Source organism: Hyperolius riggenbachi, chromosome 2 (genome assembly GCF_040937935.1).
Source record: "Hyperolius riggenbachi isolate aHypRig1 chromosome 2, aHypRig1.pri, whole genome shotgun sequence".
Taxonomy (NCBI): Eukaryota; Metazoa; Chordata; class Amphibia; order Anura; family Hyperoliidae; genus Hyperolius; species Hyperolius riggenbachi.
Genome location: NC_090647.1, coordinates 63,378,462 through 63,395,561, shown reverse-complemented (window position 1 = coordinate 63,395,561; position 17,100 = coordinate 63,378,462). Strand labels below are relative to the sequence as shown.

At 45.5% G+C, this 17,100-nt stretch overlaps 1 protein-coding gene across 2 annotated transcripts in view; it reads right to left on the bottom strand.

The window, feature by feature from the left end:
- Positions 1 to 17,100, bottom strand: part of CNTN5 (contactin 5) — a 1,437,092-nt gene that overhangs the window by 294,666 nt on the left and 1,125,326 nt on the right. The gene's annotated exons all lie outside the window — the stretch shown is intronic.

Genomic DNA, 17,100 nt, shown 5'->3' with positions numbered 1-17,100 from the left:
TCTATGAGAGCCGATCGCTCTCCTGCCTCTCAGGGGGACAGCCATGCCACGCAGCTGTCCCCAGTATAGCGTTGCCGTAGATTGCAGTGCTGTACCATGTAAATAGACGGCTGCCGTCTAACAGTCTCCTAGGAGAGCTGAGAGACTGATGACAGAGCGAAGTCATTCACGCAAGGATGTGTGCGCATTGGCGTGCGCGATCCCCTGCTATCTCCGCCCCTAGGACTTTACGCCAATTGGCGTTGAGTGGTCCTGGGCCTGCCGCCGCGTTCGCGCCAATTGGCATGGAGTGGTCAGCAAGCAGTTAAATGATCTTTCCAAAAAGATTATTAGCAAGGGGTAAAGGTGTTTGAAAATAAGTTGCAATAACCGGTACAGCCTGTAGAATATGGATACTAAATGCTTCGTAAAATTCTTCAGTCAGAGGCGTCACTAGGGTTGGTGTCACCCGGTGCAGAAACTCATGGTGTCACCCCTCTTTTACCCCATGAACCTCCAACCTCACCAGGCTTAACAAATCCAAAAATACTTTTTGTAGTATCGTTACTTTGTTGAGCATGGGGTTGGGAAGGGGTTATACTGGACCCATCTGCTATAGGGAAGAAAGGGGTTGGGCAATAGCCTGGTCTATATTTTTACATAGCCCTACATCACTGTCCCTTAGCCTGGAGTTTGATGTCACCCCCTCTGCTGGTGACACCTGGTTGCGATCCAAACCTACCGTAGCCCTCTAGTGATGCCAATGTTCAGAGTAAACCTATTGCCAGTGGTGCTCATCTGGATTCCGGATATCCAAACTACCCATATAATCCAAACTTTTTCCACTATCCGACCTCTGATTTGGATTCCGGATATCTGGGCAAATTCGGAATGTGGTATCCTGATTTGCAGCGGAATCCGGATAGGAATTCGGATATCCGGTTGGATTTCCAGATACTGTAACTATGGAGATGACGTCCATGATGTCACTGAGCCAATCAGAGGGCTCCCAGCAGAAGCCCTAGCAACCAATCACAGAAGGGAACCCTGGCCAGCCCCTCCTGACCTCATTGAGCCAATCAGAGGGCTCCCGGCTTAAGCCCTAGCACCCAATCACAGAAGGGAACCCTGGCCAGCCCCCCCCCCTCCCCCCCTGTATATTAAGGAGGGATGTCATGATGAGAAATCTCGTCTTTGCTTGTGACTGCTCACTGAGAGACATGCTCCAGTGCTGCTGGCCTAGCAAGTGCTGTATACAGTGATAAACCTAAAGCTTTTCAGTGATTAACACCTTCACTATCACTACACTATTGTTCTATTGTTTATTAGGTATCTAGCTTGATTTCATTCAGTGACAGTCAGAGTGTATGCTGCAGGCCTGCAGCAGCTGCTATAGGTCCTGTGTCTTTGTGTGTGCTATGCACAGACCAGGCCAGCTGCTGGCCTGCTATTAGCCTTAGCTACTATATAGGTTAGGGAATAGGATTGCTGTGTTATTGTGTAGTTAGTACTGCAGTCAGTGCTAGTTAGTTGTTAGAGTAGTAATACTGTGTTAGCTTACTACAGAACTGAGCAGTGTCAGTGTGACAGTTAGTGTGCACTAGTGTATTTTCCTTTGCTGTCTGTCACTCCGTGCTGATTTGCTTTAAAGTCCAACCCCGATTTTAATAAAGTACAAGTACCACACATCATGTGGCTGAAGCAAGCTGGCGCGGTCAGTGGTCAGACTCGGAGCACCAGAACCCCCTCTGCCACTCCTGCCGACACTGAGGCCTGTTCAGGCAGCCAGTCCTCAGTGGCCTCCTCTGCTCCCTTCATCGCTTCCCGTGCTAGGAAAAACCGCCGCCAGACCCTGTTGGGCGAGTCTTTCCCTGTTATTGGCAAGAGGTGGACATGAAGTGGCTATAGAAATCACTATGCCTGCTGCCTTACCACCCTTTACCACCACCACCACAACCTCCTGGCTCCTCCTGATTAACTATTACTAACTAAGCCGCCTGGTTCACAATTTTTTTAAAGCCGTGGTACCACCAACGCTACGTGCCACGTACACGTGCCACGTACACTTGCCACGTCTGGCATGCTCCTCCTGGCACACGTTACACCTGCTGCTGCATTGCCCTGCTCCTGCTGCCTGTGCTGCTCCCACCGCCAGGATGCCACAGGCAAGTAAGGTGAGAGGGTGCAGAGCGGCACACTTGTCCTAGTGTTTTTCGGGTGCTTGACCTGGGACGCTAAGCATCATCCCAAGTGATATCCAAGAAGTAGAAAGGTTGGTCAGCACACCAGCTTCTCAATAAGCAAAATTTAATGTATCATATGTCAACACTACGGTTAACAATTGTTTCGGGGCCACAGATGAAGGGGACCCTCTGTGGCCCCGAAACAATTGTTAACCGTAGTGTTGACATATGATACATTAAATTTTGCTTATTGAGAAGCTGGTGTGCTGACCAACCTTTCTACTTCTAGGATGCCACAGGCCACTGATACCACCTATATTTAACCCAAAACACAATTGCTGCGTAATTTTTTGGAGGTGTCCGAACTGAAAACTGTCATGTCCCAGTTGTGTGGTTGGACTCTGGACACAATGTGGGCTGCACGACCGCTGTCTGGAACCTAGTCCTGATGTAAATTTACAGCCATTTTTTTAGGGCGGGGGGGATTTTAAGTCTCCACATAATCAATTAGTTTTTCTCTTTAAAAAAACATGATGCTACATGCCTCATTTACCTTAAAAACGTTTTAGAAGCAATTTAAAGGCCACTTCTGGTTTTCTATTCGAATATCCGAATCCGGGCAGATATCACAGATATTGGGTTCGGATATCCGATTCTATTTGGATATCAGAAAGTTCGGATTCGGATATCCGATTCGGATCCGGATATCTGGGTATCCGGATCCGAATCAATTCGGATTTTGAAAAGGGGTATCCGAGCAGCACTACCTATTCCACCTCACTCATGCAGAAAAAAGCTCCTGGATGTTTCTCCATTTATATCTACTGTATGTAATAAATCCAGCAACATTTTTGAAAACCCCTAGCTCCTCCATGTTTTTATCATGATTATCTTACATAATAATGTCTTCCTGTAATCCAACATTTACATCTATATCTACATCCCCTCTCTGTATTTGCTATCCTCCAATTACATGGCTAGTGATCACCTTGTCTATTAGCGTTCTCTAAGCTGTGCCGCAGCGTGCGCTGCCGTTTGTATTTGTAAAGCATGGGTAGAAGTTGTGCTTATTAGATGATAATTGGGCCAAGGAAAAAAAAAAGTTGGTTCCGTGACAGGCTAATTAGCAGAGATGGCAATCGCTCCCCATGTCACCCGTATATTCTAATTTAGCCTTGGCGAGTCACGTTAGTCGTTTCCATAGAGATGAAAGAACTAATAACAGAAAGAAAAAAAATGACTTTTTTCAGGTCTCACAATGTCTAGACAAAAAAAAACAATCATTAATACACTTTGCTACTCTAACAAGACAGCACGCATAGGTGACACAGCGAGAGGTGAGTATTGTGTATACAACACACAGCTACATATGGGGCTTTGGTTTTCTGGTGTCCACAGCTCTGAAGTTCTGTTCAGAACAAGAACTTCATCTGATGACCACCTACTAGGGTACGTTACATGAGCTATGCTCATGTATCTTACCAACTGCACAACACAAGCTTTGTTTTCACACAAGTAATAGTAAAATTGCCATGCACTTTCCACAGAGCATTTTTACCAAACTGTTGGGCATATGCCCCTCAGCTCCCAACGGTCCTTTTTTTGGAGGGGGAGTTCCTCTCTGGGGATCAAATCCATCTGCCCATCTATTTTCTTCATTTTTCCCTCTTTCATTATAGCTGTACAAATCTAAATGTATTTGATTGACTCGGTTCCTGTCTTTAAATTGATTATATATATATATTTTTTTTTTTTTTTCAGATGTTAATATGGAGGAAAACTAGTGATGATATACTGTAAAGGGCCAATTTAAGGTCAGTTATACAATTACATCTTTTGCTTATGATTTTTTTGTGGTATGAATGGCTACAGGCGTGTCGGAGGTTTGAATAGAGGTGAAGTAGGGGTGTGTCTTAAAGATGTCCCTTTTTATTATCTCAAAAAGTTGGGAGATATGGTCCATTTACCTCACTATATATAATGTGACCTTTGCCTTTGTGTAGATGTTCGGCAGTGCTGGCAGCTCGACCCTATCTCTGGATATATGAATATATGTCTTTTGTGCCTTTTATATACTTTGGACCACCTACAGTATATTGCAGTGAGTGGCCGATCACTTCTCAGTTTCACATAGACCTATTGACACTTCATTGTTGGATACAGGCTCCTGGTTAATACTGGGTCAGTTCAAGGCTGGATTATACTTTTTGTGCCCCTAGGCCAAGTATGTTGTGGCTCCGCCTTCATGTGCATCAGTTCCCCTCCCATTCCATGTGCAGCCCCCTCTCCCATGCGTTTTGTCTATGAACTGCAGTCCCTCGCTTTCATTAACAGCTTGGGAATCAGTTTCCCTTTTTCATGTGTTACTCCCCATTTTCAGCCTCCTCTTTCATATGTATCAACCCCTACTCCATTTGTGGTGAGTTGTTCTCCATTGGCCAGAACTAATTAAGAAAGCCCTTCCTCGTTCCCAGCCTGAAAAAGATGCAGGACCTGCCTGGTGGCTGCACACATAGTCCCTCCTTCTAATCTGGCATCATTTGAATGAAAAGCAGGAGAACTCAGATCATGTGACCAGATCAGTATCGATATGCAGCTACTTTAATTAATTTTTTCAAATAAATTCTAGAACCTCACCAGGATGTTTTTCCAACTCACCCAGGCTAAAGCTACAGGCGCACGCTAGATTTCCATCAACTGAGACAATCATATTCACATTGGGGCTTGATTGATTCATCAATGTATTTTGGGCTATTCAGCAAAAGATGCATTAACCTCCCTGGCGGTTTGTTAAAATCCGCCAGGGGGCAGCAAATACCTTTTTTTAAAAAATTTTTTTTTCATGTAGCGAGACAATGTCAATGTCTCGCTACATGATAGCCGCTGCTGAGCGGCATCCCCCCAGCCCCTCCGATCGCCTTCGGCGAACGGAGATCAAGAGATCCCGTTCAAAGAACGGGATCTCTTGGAGGGCTTCCCCGTCACCATGACGATGGGGCGGGATGACGTCACCGACGTCATTGACGTCGTGACGTCAAAGGGGAATCCGAACCACCCCACAGCGCTGCCAGGCACTGATTGGCTAGGCAGCGCACGGGGTCTGGGGGGGGGGCGGCTGCAGCGACGGGTATAGCGGCGGATCGGCAAGTAGCGGCAGCGATCGGAGGTTACACACAGCTAGCAAAGTGCTAGCTGCGTGTAACAAAAAAAATTATGCAAATCGGCCCAGCGGGGCCTGAGCGGTGCCTCCCGGCGGCACCGCCAAGGAGGTTAATGACTGCTAGGTAAAAGTAGCTCTGCACGCTCTTTGATGTCTGCATGCTCCTTGCAAAGTACGCACGCTAGTGCAGGGCAGCAACTGCGATACTTGACTATCGCGGCTGCTACTATGATAATTGATGTAGTAGCAGCCGTGATAGTCAAGTATCGCGGTCGCTGCCCTGCACTAGTGCGAACACTTTGCAAGGAGTGCATGAAAATCAAAGAACGCACGCTACGCTGCCGCTAGCCCACATAGGAGGCAGAATTACTTTCATCTCGCGGTCATCAATGTATGTCACGCTAAACAGCATGAAATACATTGATGAATCAAGCCCTTTGTCTTTTAAATAAATTTCCATTTTTTTAAAATTGCCTTGGCATTTATAAGCTCTTATGCCCAATTGAAACACAGGCGTTCAAGAGCACGGATATTTTATGCAGCGTGTCTGCTGTCTGCACCAAATGATGAAATTGTAGCTTTAATTATGTAGAAAACTATTAGCTCAATATTATGATCTTCCGGGACTTTAAAAGAGCCATTTAAATAAACTTATTTTAAACATTGTACATAATTCAGACCGAGATGCTTTTAGAGATAAATTAGCTACGATGATGCAGCTCTAATGTTTGCGCTAAACTGTCTGCTGCAATTAAAATATGCAAACAATTTTCAAAATGGGTCACAAGTGATCAACACATAAGGAAGAAAGCATATATAAAGACTGTTAAATTTATATTGTACCGGCTTCCGCTATACAATCATTTGCTCCGAGTCTTTATGCTGTGAGCTTATTAAGCTGTGTATAAATTATCTGTTTTCTGTAACTCGCTTTAATTAAATCGCCTTTCGGAACAGGTTATGTGAGGTACACTTCTATATTAGCTATGCAAACCGTACATGACAACATTTATTAGTAAGAAATAAAGAGCTGGTATATGGTCATTTTTACCGGCATACTGTAAAGGTTTGATTTAGGAGGCAGTGGCCTGCCTAGGGAATTTGACACCCAGTGCTGATTATTTACAGACACCCCCTCCCCCAGCCCCCCCAACAACCAATTTTTTTGATGGGATGATGGAAGGGTTGATGGGTTGGGGCGCCGAGTGTGTCGCTGAAAATTTGGGGGGATTTTGGGGGAAAAGGAGTCATCAGGATGTGGAATGAGCTAACAGTTAGGAAATTCTGTACTCTATTCAATGCCAGAGAAGATGTCAGTGCTGTATAAATACACAATAATAATATGGTAGGACATTAGACTATGACTATAGTACGATTAGATTGCTAGCTCCTTTTAGGACAGTCAGAAAAGGGGGACATTTGAAAGAGGGGGGTGCATAGGAGGAGGGGGATTGCTGTGCTGCAATGATTGCAGCACAGCAATCATTCTCTCTACTTACCCCGCTGTTCTGCACATTCACTTACTGCAGACACATTTCCATGGGACAGTAAGGGGGAGGGGTGCTACGTCTAGTGCAGGAAGTAGTACAGTCCCCTGCACTGCCTATTGCAATTTTCCCGAATGTTGCCCACACTATGAAAAAAGTCCCAGGTGGAAGAACACAGTGGCTGAGCACCACAGCTGCACCCCATCCATGGCTACACCCGGTGCTGTGAGCACCTGCAGCCTTATGGTAACATAGTAACATAGTTATTTGGGTTGAAAAAAGACATACGTCCATCGAGTTCAACCAGAGAACAAAGTACAACACCAGCCTGCTCCCTCACATATCCCTGTTGATCCAGAGGAAGGCGAAAAACCCTTACAAGGCATGGTCCAATTAGCCCCAAAAGGGAAAAAAAATCCTTCCCGACTCCAGATGGCACTGTTAGGAGGTAACCTTGCCCTGGGGGTATTTTTTTACATTTTTTTTTTATATATTATGATTTTTATTGAATTTTCAAAAAATGTAGGTACATACACAAAAGAAGAAAGTATGGCATATGGTACTGTACAGAAAAAGACCTCAAATATAAACTTTCCATATGCCTATAACACAATGGACCATATGCAATTCACTTTTTCCCGCAAGTTTTCTCCTAGTAGAACATTTTTCATCTTCTCTTTAAAATAACTATTTAGCACTTTGCAATTGAAAAAATTCTAAAAAGTAGGTGAAAAAATACTATCAAAATTAGCATATAGCATACAGCAGCATAGAGGGCGCTATTGTGGCCAGGAACACGAAGAATCACTCGCGTTCCCGGACTGTCGGCTCCTGTCGCTGAAGCCGTAAGTGGCTGCCAGCGGGGCCAGGAGCATCTGATGGAGTCGGCGTGGGCAAGATACAGCTGCAGGGGGCTGCTGGAAGCCCTAGGTGAGTAAAACTCATTTTTTTCAGAGACTTAAGTGTCCCTTTAAATCAGAGAATCAGGAAGTACAAAACAGCTTTGCTGCAAAGAAGACAGACAGGACCTTAGGCTCCTGGAGCCCAGAAGAGGAGAGTCATATGTGTGCTGTAAGCCTTGCCTGCTGCAGATGGGGGGCACATCTGACTATTATACTGGGGAAGGGGCTGCCTAATACTGGGGGCACATCTGACGACTATTATACTGGGTAGGGGGCTGCCTAATACTATGGTTTACTGGAGGGTGGCCAGAGAATGCATGACCATCAGGGGCATAACTAAAAATCCCTGGGCCCCCCCTTTAAAACTTTGGAGGGCCCCCCCTCCTTGCTTTCTGCACAGTTAAACTGAGAACCAATGTTATTCAATTGGATTGGCTAGTGCACACTTCAATGTGTTTTCTCCATGCAGATAAAAACAGACAGCAGTGAAGCACTACACGCATTTTCTGTATCAATTACATTAGCTTCCATGGGTGTCGCTAGCCCTATTTTAGGGGGGCCCGTGCCCCCAACATGTCCTCGGGTGCCCCCAAACTATTTACAGGGGTGCCCCGGCCCTGCTGTCCCTCCCGGGCCGTACCCGCTGTGGGACAGCCCAGTGTGCGTCAGACCTCGATCAGCCGGCGACCACTAGTGCGGGTGCTAGGACCTAGCGGACCCCGCACTGATATGCGGACGTGACATCACTTCCGTATGTACAGCGTGGTGGGTCCGTGCGCCCACTCTAACTGGTCGCCGGCTGATACTGAGGTCTTACGCTGCAAGGTGAGGGGGGCGCCTGTCACTCACTACCTAACTGGGGGTCCCTGTCACTACCTAACCGGGGGGGCGCCTGTCACTCACTACCTAACCTGGGGGTCTCTGTCACTCACTACCTAACCTGGAGGGTGCCTGTCACTCACTACCTAACCTGGGGGGTGCCTGTCACTCACTACCTAACCTGGGGGTCGCCTGTCACTCACTACCTAATCTGGGGGTCCCTGTTACTCACTACCTTACCTGGGGGTCCCTGTCACTCACTACCTAACCTGGGGGGTGCCTGTCATTCACTACCTAACCTGGGGGGTGCCTGTTACTCACTACCTAACCTGGGGGGGGTGCCTGTCACTCACTACCTAACCTTGGGGCACCTGTCACTCACTACCTAACCTGGGGGTCCCTGTCACTCCCTACCTAACCTGGGGGGCGCCTGTCACTCACTACCTAACCTGGGGATCACTGTCACTCACTACCTAACCTGGGGGTCCCTGTCACTCACTAACTAACCTGGATGTCCCTGTCACTCACTACCTAACCTGAGGGGCGCCCATCACTCACTACCTAACCTGGGGGGTGCCTGTCACTCACTACCTAACCTGGGGATCCCTGTCACTCACTACCTAACCTGGAGGCGCCTGTCACTCACTACCTAACTTGGGGGCACCTGTCACTCACTACCTAACCTGGGGGTCCCTGTCACTCACTACCTAACCTTGGGGCACCTGTCACTCACTACCTAACCTGGGGGTCCCTGTCACTCACTACCTAACCTGGGGGGCGCCTGTCACTCACTAACTAACCTGGGGATCCCTGTCACTCACTACCTAACCTGGGGGTCCCTGTCACTCACTACCTAATCTGGGGGCACCTGTCACTCACTACCAAACCTGGGGATCCCTGTCACTCACTACCTAACCTGGGGGTCCCTGTCACTCACTACCTAACCTGGGGGCACCTGTCACTCCCTACCTAACCTGGGGGCACCTGTCACTCACTACCTAACCTGGGGGTGCTGTCACTTACTACCTAACCTGGGGGTCCCTGTCACTCACTGCCTTACCTGGGGGTCCCTGTCACTCACTAACTAACCTGGGGTTTGCCTGTCACTCACTACCTAACCTGGGAGTCCCTGTCACTCACTACCTAACCTGGGGGCCCCTGTCACTCACTACCTAACCTGGGGGGCACCTGCCACTCACTACCTAACCTGCGGGTCCCTGTCACTCACTACCTAACCTGGGGGCGCCTGTCACTCACTACTTAACCTGGGGGGCGCCTGTCACTCACTACCTAACCTGAGGGGCGCCTGTCACTGCCTAAACTGGGGGGCTCCTGACTCTACCTAAACTGGGGGCTCCTGTCACTACATACACTGAGGGGTCCCTGTCGCTACCTGAACTGGGGGACACCTGTCAGTACATACACTGGGGGGCTCCTGTCACTAAATGAGCTAGGGGGCTCCTGTCACTCTTTGAACTGGGGGGCTCCTGTCACTACCTGAACTGGGGGGCTCCTGTCACTACCTAAACTGGGGGGCTCCTGTCGCTACATTAACTAGGGGGGTACCTGTCACTACCTAAACTATCCAAGCCAGCCAGCCCAGCATCACCACCAGCCAACCAGTCCAGAATCACTGTCAAAAAGGCCACAGCATCACCACTAGTCTGGCCAGCATTTACTTCAACCAGCCAAGCACAGCCCTGGATTACCACCAGCCAGGTCACAGCATCACCGCCAGCCAACTCAGCCACAGCATCGGCCACAGCGCCAGCCACCTCGCCCACTGCATCACCGCCAGCCAGGCCAAAGCATCACTGCCAGGCCTTTCAGCCCACACATCATCCCCAATCCAGCCAAAAACAGTATTGTCAGGCACAGCAGCCAGTAGAGGAGAATTCAGAAGCCAGGTGAGAGGTGTCTACCATATTAAGGGGGCATTCTGCCTATTTATGTGAAATGCTTTCTATTTATGTGCCTCATGATTGCTGAATTTGTCTTGTTGGGGGCCTCATGATTGCTGAATTTGTCTTGTTGGGGGCCTCAAAATTGCTGAATGTGTCTTGTTGGGGGCCTCATGATTGCTGAATTTGTCTTGTTGGGGGCCTCGTGATTGCTGAATTTGTCTTGATAGGGGCCTCATGATTGCTGAATTTGTCTTGTTGGGGGGGTCACATGATTGCTAACTGCGAGACTATGGGAACAGCTGAATCATCATCATATGAGACAATAGCATTAAACCTACTTTGTTAGCTTTTTAAAACAGAAAATAAGACTGGGAGGTTCTAAAAAAAATGAATACATTTTTCAGGAGTAGGATGGATGAAATGGTTTATCTTCACAGTTTATTTTCAACTTGGATTTTCCATAATGTTCATGTATGAGTTAAAATGTTTGTACGGTATTTAGTTTAAATTGCTGTTGCCACTTTGCAATAGATACGTGACTTTTGGGTTGCAGTTTGTGCACTCGGCCTCCAAAAGGTTCGCCACCACTGTCCTAATCTGATGTCCCACCATTGCTAGGTTCATGTAAATTTGTCTTCACCCGTGACCACACCCACATTCTGGTCCATGGGCACACCCATGTAGGGTTAAAAAGATAGATCATAGATCAAAGATGTATACGCACATACAATTTTGATTGGTCAGAGGAGGGTTCCTCTGACCAATCAAAATTGTATGTGCGTATACATCTTTGATCTATGCCTATACGGATTGTAAATTATCTAAATAAAGGACAGGGGGCTTCATCCAATATTTAGATGGGCAGGCCCGTTATCTGTAGCTTACACCGCTGCTAAGTTCATGTACATTCATTCTCACCCATTGCCACGCCCACTCACTGCATGGCCACGCCCATTCATTCTTTTATTTTTTACCGAGATGACTGTTGAATATTTTAATCCATTATTAAAGTGTACCCGAGGTGACATGTGACATGATGAGATAAACGTTTGTATGTACAGTGCAAACCATATTAATAACCAGGCTGTTTTAATTGATTTCTTCTACTGCCTGGAAGAGTTAATTTCTAGGCATGAAAGTGACAGCTTCTGTCTTGTTGGTACTTTGCCGATAATATAGTAAACATCACTGAACAGTAAATTATAGCCATAAAAGTTTTCCTGGCATAATACAACTTCTGAGAGCAGAGGGAGATAAAAAGGTCAATAGTTCATGTGTTTTCACTCAGTGACACTTAATAGGCTGCTACTGAGCAGCGACAAAAAAAAACATTAATTCTACTTTGTAAATGGTTAAATACATGGGATACCTAAAAAAAGTCATTTTTAGGACCAGGAGGATAAATAAAATTGTTTATCTCATCAGTTTATTTTCACCTCGGGTTCACTTTAAAATTGATGGGTGGGTTAGGAACAGCCATAACTGCTGGAGATGTTTTTGTATGTAACAGTTAAAGGGCACAAACATTACAAAAAAAAAATCTACTTACCTGAGGCTTCATCCAGCCCCTGGCTGCCGACATGTCCCTCTTCGCAGCTCAGGTGTCCCGGGATCCCCTCCGAGATGCCGACTTCGATCTCCTGCATGTGTGAGCTCGCGCCTGCGAATCACGATAGCGTTCATGTTGCCTAGCGCAGTAGTTCTGTGCCTGTGCAGAGTGCTGCATGCGCAGAAGACGGGACCTGGCATCCCCAACGGAGGGCATCCCAGGACACCGCAGCTGCGGAGAGGGACATATCGGCTGCCAGGGGCTGGATGAAGCCTCGAGTAACTAGATTTTTTTATTTATCTCCTTGTACCTGTCCTTTAAAGGTCTACATACATTTTTGCAATGGGGCAACAGGCTCCTTCTGAGCGCTCCCAGATTGGTCAAGCTACCCCAATCAATGAAACCTTGTTCCACCTATTGATTCTCATATAAAAGCTACAGAGATAGGAAGGCCATCAAACATGGATAATGATAGCAATGTCATCTCACTAGAAGAATGTTGTTATTCTCCATATTTTCACCTTGGCTGTCCAGAACAACAGGCACACTGTAAGACAGAGTGAAATTTCTAAAGTATGAAATAAAAAGGAGCGATAAGATCCAAAATACAACCATAGCTGGATGAGTGTCAGCAAATTATTGTCAGAGCCAAATCAATTACAGGTTGCAGGTGTCCTGAATTAATTAAGGGAAGCCGTTTCAAATCAGGCATGAAATATCTGCAGAGCGCCAAATGACCCGGAGAAAGTGGAAATTGAAACGGGGAAAATAAAATAAGAATAGCTTCGAGAGGAATCGTTCCTGAGATGTATAATTAAAGATGTGATTACAGTGAAGAAAAAACATGTAATTACCACTTCAATAATGCTGTGTCTATGCTTAATGGATGGCCATTGTGTGTAGAACAGAAAATTCTCCAAACATGCAACAATTTCACTGACCCAGGAAGAGAAAATCTGAGCCAATCAAAGTCATACGCTGCTGACCAATTAGCTGACAGGTGGCAAATTAACTGTCTGTTGGAGGCTTTGATTGCCTAAATTTCTTAATGTTCTTGGGTCAGTAGAGATGAGCATGTTAGAAGAAATTTCTTCTGAACATTGACTTCGGCTGTCATTATATATATATATATATATATATATATACATATATATATATATATATATATATATATATATATATATATATATATATATATATATATATATATATATATAGCAATTGTTGTGTTGTGTGTGTAATGTGTATATGTTTCACTCTCTCTTTCTCTCTATAGAAAGTAGCGATGATCGTAATCTGCTAATTACAATTACACAAAATTTTGTGTAATCTTTCGCAATTATGGCCATACGTAATTACGATTAGGACAACTGATTTTGCGTAATCTATTCATAATTTTGTGTAATTACATACAATTTTGTATAATTTTTTGCCAACATAAAGGGTCAATAGCAAAGCCCCCACACACGGTGTCATCACCAAAATTGCTACGTATGTTAAAGGGAAGACTAGGAGCAAGTAATCTTTTTTCAAAAACACCTGTAGTTTTTGAAACAATCTATTTTGAAAAAGCAAAGGAAAATGTTTTTTTTTTTATTATTCAGAAAAATGTCAGTTTAAAAAACATTTTTCCTTTGCATTTTAAAAATCGATTATCTAAAAAAACTACAAGGTCTTTTTGAAAAATATTTTTTTTGTCTTGTTCACACTCTTCCCTTTAAAGGAATACTGTAGGGGGGTCAGAGGAAAATGAGTTAAACGTACCCGGGGCTTCTTATGGTCCCTCGCAGACGTCCTGTGCCCGCGCAGCCACTCACCGATTTTCCGGCCCCGCCTCCGTTTCACTTCTGGAATTTCAGACTTTAAAGTCTGAAAACCACTGCACCTGCATTGCCATGTCCTTGCTCCCGCTGATGTCACTAGGAGCGTACTGCGCAGGTACAGACCATACTGGGCCTGCGCAGTACGCTCCTGGTGACATCAGCGGGAGCGAGGACACGGCAATACAGGCACAGTGGTTTTTGGACCTTAAAGTCTGAAATACCAGAAGTGAACCGGAGGCAGTGCCGGAGAATCGGGGAGTGGCTGCGCGGGCACAGGATGTCTGCGGGGGACCATTAGAAGCCTCGGGTAAGTTCAACTCATTTTTCCCCCTACAGTATTCCTTTAACATAAGTAGCAATATCGGTGACAACAGTATGTACAGGGGTTTTGCTATTCATCCGCTAGCCATCTGCTAGATGAAGGTAATGTATTCCACTCTGCTCTGCACTTGCCACAGAAAGGAACGGGAACTCGTCCCCATGAGGACAGGGGTTTTGGGGGCTATTGTTACACCCCTGGATCTGGACATGGCCCCTCCCTCAGACCTACTGGGAAGGCAGAAGAGCTGTATTGTGGGTAACACACTTTTACCACATTTTAAAGGGACCCCGAGCACCTCTCATGGGCATGCCTTTAAAGAGAACCTGAACTGAAAATAAAAAGTCAAAATAACCATACACAGGTCATACTTACCTCCTGTAGTCTACTACTCAATATCTTTTTCCTCTCCTGCGTCTCATTTCTCCACTGTGTTCAATGGATTTCTCCGTCCTCCATTTTAAAAATGGCCATTACCTCCTAATAGTGATGCTCATCCGGATTTCTGATATCCAAACTACCCAGATAATAAGAAAATGGTGAGCTTCTGAGAGGAACTGATGGTGAGGTAAGGATGTAATATTCATTTGCAGCTACGTCATGTGTTTATTTTAAATAATTTTCCTCGCTTCAGGTTCCCAGACAACTTCCAACAAAGAAGTACGATGACCCCTCTGGAGGAGCCTCTTGCAATGGCCATGCATGTCACTTCCTCTTCCTGCTTCAATCAGTGATGCACTTCTCTAACAGAGAAGACAGGAAGTTAAAACATAGCCAAGACGGCAGCCGCATTTTTTAAAATATAGCCATAGCATTTAATCCGTCATCCCAGAGTTCAATTTTAACAGGTTTCATTAAATAGAAGAGCCTGACAGACGAGCATAAGCTGATTATACATAAGCATTTTAGCAGCAGCTATAACCGAGAAATGGCATAATTACTGTATATCTTTCACAATAGCCTTTCATTTTAGTTAGCAATGAATGCATTTTACATTTGGCTTCCAAGATCTACTGAGCATTCATTCTTCCTTTCTTTCTTTCTTTTTTTTTTTTCTTAAACAGCATAATTCCTCCTTATAGGTAATTAAGTCCTTTCAGAATGGGCTGAAATGAATGGGAGTTTGTAATCTCCTTTTATTTAATTTTTTTCATTTGAAAACTGTATACATTTGAGCATAGGGAGTATGATTATCCTTGGTAGCATAGCTTGTTATCAAGTGACAGAAGTGGCATAATATAACTGATTATATCCTTTTCCCCACCACTGCACATACATTTACCCAGCATCCTGCCTACCAAAACACAACAAAGTGTACCGATACCCAGGAACCCTCCTGCAAACAAAGCTGTAGGTTTTGCTCGCTGTGCATAGATGATTCCATACATCATTGGCAGAGCTGAAATTATGCTCTTTTACTGTTTAGTCTCTCTGTGAGGGTTTGTGAAATTGACAACACTGCTTAGCCCTGCTGTGCTTTTCTTAGTGCAAACAAATGCCTGACAGGGGAACTGCAGAGGCAGACATAACCCTATAGTATCTGGAGCAAGTGTCAAGCCACTGATGATGTGATGTTAGTGAAAAAGGAAGGGCTAGACCGAGCATGTTAATCACAGCGCAGGAGATTTGGGCTGTTAAAACACTGTAATTGGGCTGCCAGCAATGGCTGGAAACCGAATTACATATTTCCCAACTATCCAGGTGGATCTGGAGGGGGAATAGTAATTAACGCCGCCAGGACTTGTGCAGGAGCAGAGTAAGCCATATAATGGCTGTATCTTGCACCCAAGTCTCCCGGCGGCGATTTCTCTCGCACGTGGGCTAGACATCTTCCATGACCAATCACTGTGCCTATGGTGCTCAACGTCACCCATTTCTTGTTGATGCTTCCACAAATTAAAAAAAAAATATGAGACAGTAGGTGATGAAGATACGGATACGTATATGTACAGGTAGTTCCCGGTTAACGAATGAGATAGGGACTGTAGGTACGTTCTTAACCTGAATCTGTTCTTAAGTCAAAACATTTTGCCATCTCTGTCCCCGTACCTCCTACCTCCTGTGCCTCCAGTGCCCCCCTCTGTGTCACCTCTGCCCTCTGTACCTGCTTATACAAGTTTAAAAGCCATTTTTTCTTTGAATTTTTTAAAATCGATTTTCTCAAAAGTCCAATTTGAAAAAAAAAACATGTTTGACTTGTTCCCATGGAAACACAGAATCCAGGCCGTTCGTATCGGCGAGTTATTCGTAAGTCGGGCGTTCGTAAGTCGGGGACTACCTGTACTCCGCCAGTGATCTGGGCATAGGGTGAGCTGAATGACGGCTTTCCCTGCTGCCGCTCAAATCCCGGCCGCTAAAATACTATTTCCTCCTCCAAGTCGTCGCAACTCAGAGGGAGATGTAATTTGGGGTCTGACGGTTGCTGGGACCCCGTATTACCCTTACACGCCCCACGCAGTATAACATTATTGCTACGGCAATGCATAGTTTTGGCGCTCGGCACTGAGCTGTGCGCCAAAACCATCGGCTTTGTGAAGATACTGTCCTATCAAGCTTACAATCCTACAACCACCCCCCCTCTTTCCCCCACTACCCCCTCCATTCAATATTTTTTTTAACCACCTTACAACCGCCTTACGCCAATTGGCGGCCGCAAGGTGGCGCCAGGACCGCCTAACGCCGAAGTAAGAAACAGCATCCACACTTTGTTAAACACGTGTTTCAAGATGTAACATTCATACTGTAGGTATGAATGAACGACATGGCCACTTTATAGGAGATTAGTCAATTTGGCAGTTAGATTCCTCTCAGTACTAAATATCCTGTGCACCAAATTCTCTTTATCAGTGTAATGGTGGCCACTAATAATCCAAACTGTTTTGTCCAATCTTACCAAATCTGTGCAGTAGAAGAGTAAACTGAGTAAATATACAGAATGGATACTTTAGGCAGTCCCTTATATTACATAGAAATGG